Below are 10,299 nucleotides of genomic sequence, written 5' to 3' on the forward strand. Positions count from 1 at the left end.
TAGGGCGAATATTGATGCAATTAATTTGTCGCTGGACCTTTTCCTACATGATTTCATACAAACATTATTTAGGTCTCTCAGTTGAATAAAAAAATGGAGTCTGATTAAACATGAAGTTCACAAATATAGGTCAATCAATTTTAAAACATTTTTTGCTGGATGAGACTCGCTATTGCCATGGTTTACAAATGCATTAAAGCCCATGTTAAACAAAACGGAAAGGCTCTTTCAGAGGGAAAAAAGAACAGGGACGGTGACTGGTCAGAAGATAGTCTTTGGTAAAAAAAATATATAAAAAAAGAAATAAAAAAAAGCGAAAAATGAATTATTTGGAGTTGTGACAGGTAATAATGAAAAAGCAAGTTTTGGAAAATTGTAAATCCTAGGGAAACCCGATGTAGTCCACTGTTTACAAACCAGGAGGTTGACTGCCTCTGCGACAGTGATGCATAGGTGGAACAGCTTTTTTTCGACAGTATTCAAGCAGGAGACGCTCCCTTTGCCCCCGCCTCTTTGTGCGCATGTCTACACTTTCATTTACAAATTATCGCTCCCGTCCCACTTTGCTGCCAAGACAATGGAATATCTTCAAAAATGCTAAATAATTCCGCTTCTCTACTTTTTCAGCCCTGACTCACGTATCGTCCCAACAGATGGGAATTTCTTTATCATTTAACCAATTTTCGAATGGGTATAAAATCCGACCCCTCCAACTGCTGTCCTATATCCCTTACGAGCGTCACGTGCAAAGTGATGGAACATGTCATTTTTTCAACTATCGTGGAACACCTCGACAGGATTGACCACATTTTTCTGCTTCAGCATGGCTTCAGACAAAAATGCTCATGTAATACTCCCCTCTTTGAATTTATCACTGATTTGCGCTTCAACACCCATGCTGGTACCTAGACTCGTGGCATCTTCATCGACTTGGCTAAGGCATCCGATACAGTTCCGCATTGTCGCTTACTACTAAAGCTTTCACACCTCCAAATAGACCCTTTGATTGTAGACTGGATAGCAGCCTTCTTACGTGGCCGAACGCAGTCAGTGAGATGAAACAACGCCCTTTCATCCCAATGTCCTGTCACATCAGGTGTCCCACAGGGAGCATAATAGGACCCCTCCTATTCCTGATATACATCGACGACCTTCCATCTACCTCAACGTCCACCATCAGGTTGTTTGCAGATAACTGTTGGGGACAATCCAAATGAAAGTGCCCGTCTTTTAAAACCTTTGGAAAAAAAATGATCACTTTCATTACATGAGTTATTCTTTAAACGTAAAAATATACCGCTCAAAAGGAAATTACAACGTCTAACAAAGGTTTAACAACCAAGATCTAAGCTCTCAGTCAAACTCTTAGCCAACGAGAAGTATAGCAGCCAATGGGTGCTAAACGTCGCAGAACACCCACTTTGTAATTCATGCAATTTAAGATGGCTGCAAACTAAAATCAGTCTCACACAATAAATATTGCTGTACAATTTTTTTTGCCCACAGAAGAGTTGTTTTTTCACATGCTTGTCTAAATTAGGTTGTTTAAAGAAATCATTTTTTAAGCAGCCAAAAGCAAAGGACATTGTGATCCTGGCACCTCCGTAGCGGCCTATTCGTTGGTCTATCTCAAATAGGACCGCCGCACTGCTTTGCGGAGGCCGTTTTTAATACACTTTTTACTCGGTGTATTTACGTGGTTATAACTGTTACATGGCTATGCAGTCGCTACACTGCACCTTAAGCCCACTCTAGTTTATTGCTTTGCGGAGGCCGTTTTTAATACACTTTTTACTCGGTGTATTTAGGTGGTTATAACTGTTACATGGCTATGTAGTCGCTACACTGCACCTTAAGCCCACTCTAGTTTATTGCTTTGCGGAGGCCGTTTTTAATACACTTTTTACTCGGTGTATTTAGGTGGTTATAACTGTTACATGGATATGCAGTCGCTACACTGCACCTTAAGCCCACTCTAGTTTACTGCTTTGCGGAGGCCGTTTTTAATGCACTTTTTACTCGGTGTATTTAGGTGGTTATAACTGTTACATGGCTATGCAGTCCCTACACTGCACCTTAAGCCCACTCTAGTTTATTGCTTTGCGGAGGCCGTTTTTAATACACTTTTTACTCGGTGTATTTAGGTGGTTATAACTGTTACATGGCTATGCAGTCGCTACACTGCACCTTAAGCCCACTCTAGTTTATTGCTTTGCGGAGGCCGTTTTTAATACACTTTTTACTCGGTGTATTTAGGTGGTTATAACTGTTACATGGTGTGGCATTCTCGCTCACCGCCTGTCTGGAGAAAAGGTCCAAGTGATGGTGGAGACATGATTATTCTTCGAGCCCGGTGTTCGGTGGCTTGCGCCGCCATGGCTGAACTGTCCTATCTCCATCACGCGCCTCGCGCCCCGTGCTTTGGCCCCGCGCTCGTTTCTCGCGCGCCGTCCGCATCGTCGCCGAAGTTCTCAGTGTCCAAAGTCCCCACATCTCCCCCCCCCCCCCTTTCTGGATTGCTCATGTATCACAAAATCAGCAGGCAGTTCATTACTCCAGACGTTTGCACCAACCCTACTTCGCGGGGCAGAACACCTCACAAATATGATTAACTTCATGTAGCCAATATCCGGGTCCACATCTTAAAATTAAGAAAAAGTGAGAATAACAAATTACGTATCTGTCTGCTTTCCTGCCGGTCTCTCCCTGAACGAGCATCGTCAATAGCGCCGCTTAACTTTAAAAAGTCTTCCAGCTGACTCCCCAACTATCTTTGTTGAAGAGAGAGAACGGAGATCAAAGCAGGCACTTACGCTTTCAAATAAACACTGATATAAAATTAAGGGGAAAAGTGGAAATAACAAACGATTTGCCTGTTTTCTGATCAGTCTCTCTCCCCCCAACCGAGCATCATCACTAGCGCCGCTTAACTTAAAAAGTCTTCCAGCTTGCACTACGACTAGATCGGGGGAAAAGGGAGAACAAACGAAAACGACAGCACTGCCACTTTAAAATGTCGGACTCAGGGTTTGACGTCTGAAAAGATGGACCGTCCCGCCTCCGTCGCGGCGGCAGTTCAGCTACTCCGCCGGGACCGGCCATAGTTCCTTGCCCCAGCTGCCTTTGGCGCAGATCAGGCCGACAGGGTCAACACACCATGTCCTGCCCCGGTCGACGTGGAAGAAGACATACCCGTCGGAACAGACCAGGCCCCTGGCCCCTCCACCGAGATGGCGTAGCGCAGTAGAAAGTGAACATCCGCCGGGGCCATCATTTTGGAGACCGCGGCGATCGCAGTCAGGGGTCCCTCGCGCAGCCGCCCGCAGACAGCTCGAAGATATTCGCTGCTCCTCTAGTGAAGTCTGGCAGGGCGTTCGACGGGCTGCACAACTGCATGCTGCTCGTAGCAGCCCAGGTATCTGACCTAGGCCTTTCCAGCAGGGTACTCTATACATCCAAGCAGGCGTCCGTCGCGGATGGTGTTCTTCTCGTCCATCGTGACTCTGTTCTACCGGGCCCCAGACAAGCGGCGAGCCCCACGCTGGTGCGCCATTTGTGGCATTCTCGCTCACCGCCTGTCTGGAGAAAAGGTCCAAGTCATGGTGGAGACATGATTATTCTTCGAGCCCGGTGTTCGGTGGCTTGCGCCGCCATGGCTGAACTGTCCTATCTCCATCACGCGCCTCGCGCCCCGTGCTTTGGCCCCGCGCTCGTTTCTCGCGCGCCGTCCGCATCGTCGCCGAAGTTCTCAGTGTCCAAAGTCCCCAATGCAGTCACTACACTGCACCTTAAGCCCACTCTAGTTTATTGCTTTGCGGAGGCCGTTTTTAATACACTTTTTACTCGGTGTATTTAGGTGGTTATAACTGTTACATGGCTATGCAGTCGCTACACTGCACCTTAAGCCCACTCTAGTTTATTGCTTTGCGGAGGCCGTTTTTATTACACTTTTTACTCGGTGTATTTAGGTGGTTATAACTGTTACATGGCTATGCAGTCGCCACACTGCACCTTAAGCCCACTCTAGTTTATTTAGTTTATTGCTTCATTGCTTACATTTTTTAAACATTGAGTCTACTTACTCATTAACAAAGCGTTAACTCCGGTGTTCTACAGGGCTCATGTTTTAGGTTCATTAAGTTTCCCTCGTTTACGTCAAGAACTCCAGCAGCCTGCATTTTGTCCCCTGCCTGTTTATTTACACATGACTGAGTTATTTAGCAAAAGATATAGACTGACAACGAGACGAGCTTCTTGCAGTTTGGCTTCGTAAGAATAAATAGCCGACGTTGTACATGGCTATTGGAACTGAACATTGCAAGATGCAAATCAACGCATGTCTCGTTGTAATATGCCATTTGTACTACCCAATACATAAATAACATTGGTTTGGAGTTCATTTGTTCTTGCCAGTAGCTTGGTGTTCACGCAAGATGCAAGTAGGGTGACCACCCGTCCCACGACTCGCGGGACTGTCCCACATTGAGGGCTCGTGTCCCGCGCCCCGCGAGAAATCCCCAAATTTTCAAAATGTCCCGCATTTTATACCATCGTAAAATTCACTCTGCAACTCATGGTGCTACCGAACAACGGGCCACGAAGAAGCGCGGAGGTCGCTGGTAATCATGTGAATCGGAGTGGTACGCCATTTTTGTATCTAAGCATTGCAGGAAGCCACCGTCGATGTTGTAGGAAGACTGACGTGCATGCGCCGTTGTGCCTCTTCCCTTGGTGGCCAATTATTGAGAAAAATGCTCACCAATAGTTGTGTGTAGGTAATGTGGTAACTATAAATTATTGTAATTATTTCATATAGTTGTCTTAATGCGAAAAGGTTGTTGTGGAGATTTTTTTTAGTGACGACAACCAGACAAGGCAAAAAGCCTGCAACTCACAAAGGTTGAAAAAGAACATAATGTTAAAAATGTGTGTAGGACGATGTTGATAAAAGTAAACGTTGATAGGAAACAATAACCCGTAAAAGATTTACTGTTTCTTAATTTCATTTGATGCATTGAGTTCTGCTGCAGCTGGATTTTATGCCTTAATTAAATAACACATTTGGCATAAAAACATATCACTGGGAGTGAAAATTATTTTAGCTTAATAGCTGCAATACAGTTTCCAGCTCTATAAACAGCACAGTATATTAAATGTGTTAACAGACCCTCGGTTCGTGGTGTGCGTGTTCACAAATTTCCTCTACCCCCTCCCCCTCTCCCTCCCCCCCTGTTCCGCGTGTCCCGCATTTCGCTAGCAGGAAGGTGGTCACCCTAGATGCAACCTTTCATGGAACTTTCGCATAGAGCGCGTCATTAAGACTGCTAACCGCATGCTTGGTTTCATTACAAGAAATTTTATTCCTATGCCCTAATCCCTTAAACTTCACTTTTTCAAGTCACAGCTAAGATAGAAGCATGAATCTTTTCATCTGGGACCTCGCCATGGAAAACCTAAATTATTTCTTAGAATCAGTTAAAGGACACATGCAAAGAAAAAAAAAAATTTTTTTAGACAGCTTAGATGGAAAAAGGATGTCATCAAACGATTTTACAACAAAGAAAAAATATTTTTAGAGCTATATATACGGCGCTATACAAATTTGTAGTTGGTGCCCGCAGGCGCCGCGGAAAAGTGGCCCTTTTATCACGTGAGAGGCCCATATTTGATACGTGGTGCTTGCGCTCTTTCGGAAGCTTCCTATGGCCCCTAAAAGTAACTTATTCATCTTTGTTGGAAGCATAAAAAAAACTAAGATGAATAAGTAACTTTTAGAGCCCAAAGGAAACTTCTGAAAAAGCGCAAGCAGATGTGACAGACCTGCGCGCCGGTCAGATGATGGCAGCAGCGCCTCGAAGCAGATGAACTGGTGCGGCAAAGGCGGTGTGGAGAAACCCGTTGAAGCGGTGTCACACAACGCTCAGCGTGCGGCGGAGGCGTGACTTTGCGGCGGCGCAGTGCGGCAGCGCGCGGGCCTACCACGTGACCAGCGGCTGCTCTGCGGGCACCAACTACAAATTCGGATAGCGCCGTAATTGTAGCTCTAAATTTTCTTTTCTTCGTTGTAAATTTGTTTTATAATATTATTTTTCCATCTAGCCTGTTTTAAAACAAAGTTTTTTCCTTTGCATGTGTCCTTCAAGAAATCTGCGTGTTTCCTAACTAGCGTCATACTGCTGCTATAAACTCTATGAAACTTTCTTTATAAATAATGAATCTTGCTCTGCATAGACACTCCATCTCTTTCACAAAATGAATTGTCATTCTTTAATGAGTCCAAGCACCTGGTCCAAGCACCTTCCCCACCAAACTGCCAACATCCATGACTAAGCAAAATTTTTAAAGAAGCTATTAGGTGTTTCGATATTGGATCGTACAATGATGAACCAGGGAAATATTTAGTAATTTTTGTGTATAAATATATTTATGTGAAAGCCATGTTCCTGGGAGGAGTATTAAACTATATTCCAACATTTTAGCTATTTTTTTTCATGACATGAAATTTAGAAGGTCAAGGTGTGGGGACTACCAAGGTTTCATTATGGTACTCTGCACAGCCATCAAACAAAATCATGCACAGAGTAATAACTGTTTCATACTTATTTTATTTAACAGTTAGAGGACAGTTAGAGGATGTAGACAAAAAAATATTTCTATAAAAAAAAATCAATCATTCCACATATTTTTAAAACATTCCAAAATTATTTACCACGAAATAACTTTACAAGTATAAAAATTGGCATCTTTAAAAGCATTTTACAATTTTACCACGTCTAAAGAAATCAGCTTCATTTCTCCCCTAATTACACAACAATAAGGTCTGGTTATATATATTTTATATATTTGTATAATGCAGCTGATTTCTTTAGATGTGGTAAAATTGCACATAATTATGTGAAAAAAAAAAGATGTTTATTTTCTACTAAGATTTTTTTATAAATATTCCAGTCTCTTGAAGTGACTTGGGAGGGCAAAAAAAAAAAAAAGTAAGACACGACCTCCAAAACAGAAAAACGGCAACAGAAGTTAACTCAAATTGTGCTAGCATGACTTTGTTATGGGGGATTTGCCGCGTGATGCCGACTACATAAAGAAATTTTCTAGAATAGGAGAATTTGTTTCGAAGCTGCCTTTGGTAATGTAATCCAGACATTTACTTATGAACATCACGCCTCTTGCAGAGTCCCTAACTGCAAAACTGCACCACGAAGATCAAGGGCTTGTGACCGTCAAATAGAAAGGTAAGAATTTCAGATGAAAACAGCGCGCACTTCCTTACACACTCCAACAACCATACACGCCTTACCAGGAAAGCACTTGATGTCAAAGCCAAACATAATAAACACTCATTGAAACATGCCACTACAAACTCTACAAAAGAAAAGACAGCCATGTCCACATGAAAACAGCTAGCAGCCTTCATGGCAGGTTCTATCTTAAAGGCGAAAATGACCGGCAGAAAAATTTTTGCCAGCCAAATTTCGAAGCTGCAGAGTCCGAACATTCAGTTTTACACAACAGGAGGAACACGACAAGGGAAGTGCAAATGAAAACTGCGTGTGCCACTGCACACAACTCAAAACCCACACACGCCTTGCCAGCAAAGCACTACTGAGCAGTCGTAAGGACAGCTGACGACAACCGTTACGACAGGTTCCAGCTGTGAAACGAAAACGTCTTGCAGAAAGTTTTTGCCAGCCAAATGTCGAACCCTCAAAGATAAAAAAATATGTTTTACGCACCGGTAGGAACCCGAGAAAAGAAGTACAGACGAAAACTTTCTGCAACCCCACAGAGAGATCTCATTAGGCGCACGCCTTGCCAGCAAAGCGCTTCCTAGCTGTTCTAAAGGCAGCCGACAACAACCGTTACGACAGGTTCCAGCTGTGAAACGAAAACGTCTTGCAGAAAGTTTTTGCCAGCCAAATGTCGAACCCTCACAGATAAAAAAATATGTTTTACGCACCGGTACGAGCTCGAGTAAAGAAGTACCGACGAAAACTTTCTGCAACCCCACAGAGAGACCTGATTAGGCGCACGCCTTGCCAGCAAAGCGCTTCCTAGCTGTTGTAAAGGCAGCCGACAACAACCGTTACGACAGGTTCCAGCTGTGAAACGAAAACGTCTTGCAGAAAGTTTTTGCCAGCCAAATGTCGAACCCTCACAGATAAAAAAATATGTTTTACGCACCGGTACGAGCTCGAGAAAAGAAGTACAGACGAAAACTTTCTGCAACCCCACAGAGAGATCTGATTAGGCGCACGCCTTGCCAGCAAAGCGCTTCCTAGCTGTTGTAAAGGCAGCCGACAACAACCGTTACGACAGGTTCCAGCTGTGAAGCGAAAACGTCTTGCAGAAAGTTTTTGCCAGCCAAATGTCGAACCCTCACAGATAAAAAAATATGTTTTACGCACCGGTACGAGCTCGAGAAAAGAAGTACAGACGAAAACTTTCTGCAACCCCACAGAGAGATCTGATTAGGCGAACGCCTTACCAGCAAAGCGCTTCCTAGCTGTTGTAAAGGCAGCCGACAACAACCGTTACGACAGGTTCCAGCTGTGAAACGGAAACGTCTTGCAGAAAGTTTTTGCCAGCCAAATGTCGAACCCTCACAGATAAAAAAATATGTTTTACGCACCGGTACGAGCTCGAGTAAAGAAGTACAGACGAAAACTTTCTGCAACCCCACAGAGAGATCTGATTAGGCGCACGCCTTGCCAGCAAAGCGCTTCCTAGCTGTTGTAAAGGCAGCCGACAACAACCGTTACGACAGGTTCCAGCTGTGAAACGGAAACGTCTTGCAGAAAGTTTTTGCCAGCCAAATGTCGAACCCTCACAGATAAAAAAATATGTTTTACGCACCGGTACGAGCTCGAGTAAAGAAGTACAGACGAAAACTTTCTGCAACTCCACAGAGAGATCTGATTAGGCGCACGCCTTGCCAGCAAAGCGCTTCCTAGCTGTTGTAAAGGCAGCCGACAACAACCGTTACGACAGGTTCCAGCTGTGAAACGGAAACGTCTTGCAGAAAGTTTTTGCCAGCCAAATGTCGAACCCTCACAGATAAAAAAATATGTTTTATGCACCGGTACGAGCTCGAGTAAAGAAGTACAGACGAAAACTTTCTGCAACTCCACAGAGAGATCTGATTAGGCGCACGCCTTGCCAGCAATGCGCTTCCTAGCTGTTGTAAAGGCAGCCGACAACAACCGTTACGACAGGTTCCAGCTGTGAAACGAAAACGTCTTGCAGAAAGTTTTTGCCAGCCAAATGTCGAACCCTCACAGATAAAAAAATATGTTTTACGCACCGGTACGAGCTCGAGTAAAGAAGTACAGACGAAAACTTTCTGCAACCCCACCGAGAGATCTGATTAGGCGCACGCCTTGCCAGCAAAGCGCTTCCTAGCTGTTGTAAAGGCAGCCGACAACAACCGTTACGACAGGTTCCAGCTGTGAAGCGAAAACGTCTTGCAGAAAGTTTTTGCCAGCCAAAGGTCGAACCCTCACAGATAAAAAAAAAAGTTTTACGCACCGGAACGAGCTCGAGAAAAAAAGTACAGACGAAAACTTTCTGCAACCCCACAGAGAGATCTGATTAGGCGAACGCCTTACCAGCAAAGCGCTTCCTAGCTGTTGTAAAGGCAGCCGACAACAACCGTTACGACAGGTTCCAGCTGTGAAGCGAAAACGTCTTGCAGAAAGTTTTTGCCAGCCAAATGTCGAACCCTCACAGATAAAAAAATATGTTTTACGCACCGGTACGAGCTCGAGAAAGGAAGTACAGACGAAAACTTTCTGCAACCCCACAGAGAGATCTGATTAGGCGCACGCCTTGCCAGCAAAGCGCTTCCTAGCTGTTGTAAAGGCAGCCGACAACAACCGTTACGACAGGTTCCAGCTGTGAAACGAAAACGTCTTGCAGAAAGTTTTTGCCAGCCAAATGTCGAACCCTCACAGATAAAAAAATATGTTTTACGCACCGGTACGAGCTCGAGAAAAGAAGTACAGACGAAAACTTTCTGCAACCCCACAGAGAGATCTGATTAGGCGCACGCCTTGCCAGCAAAGCGCTTCCTAGCTGTTGTAAAGGCAGCCGACAACAACCGTTACGACAGGTTCCAGCTGTGAAGCGAAAACGTCTTGCAGAAAGTTTTTGCCAGCCAAATGTCGAACCCTCACAGATAAAAAAATATGTTTTACGCACCGGTACGAGCTCGAGAAAAGAAGTACAGACGAAAACTTTCTGCAACCCCACAGAGAGATCTGATTAGGCGCACGCCTTGCCAGCAAAGCGCTT

Source organism: Ixodes scapularis, unplaced genomic scaffold (assembly GCF_016920785.2).
Source record: "Ixodes scapularis isolate PalLabHiFi unplaced genomic scaffold, ASM1692078v2 PGA_scaffold8__174_contigs__length_109621045, whole genome shotgun sequence".
NCBI lineage: Eukaryota > Metazoa > Arthropoda > Arachnida > Ixodida > Ixodidae > Ixodes > Ixodes scapularis.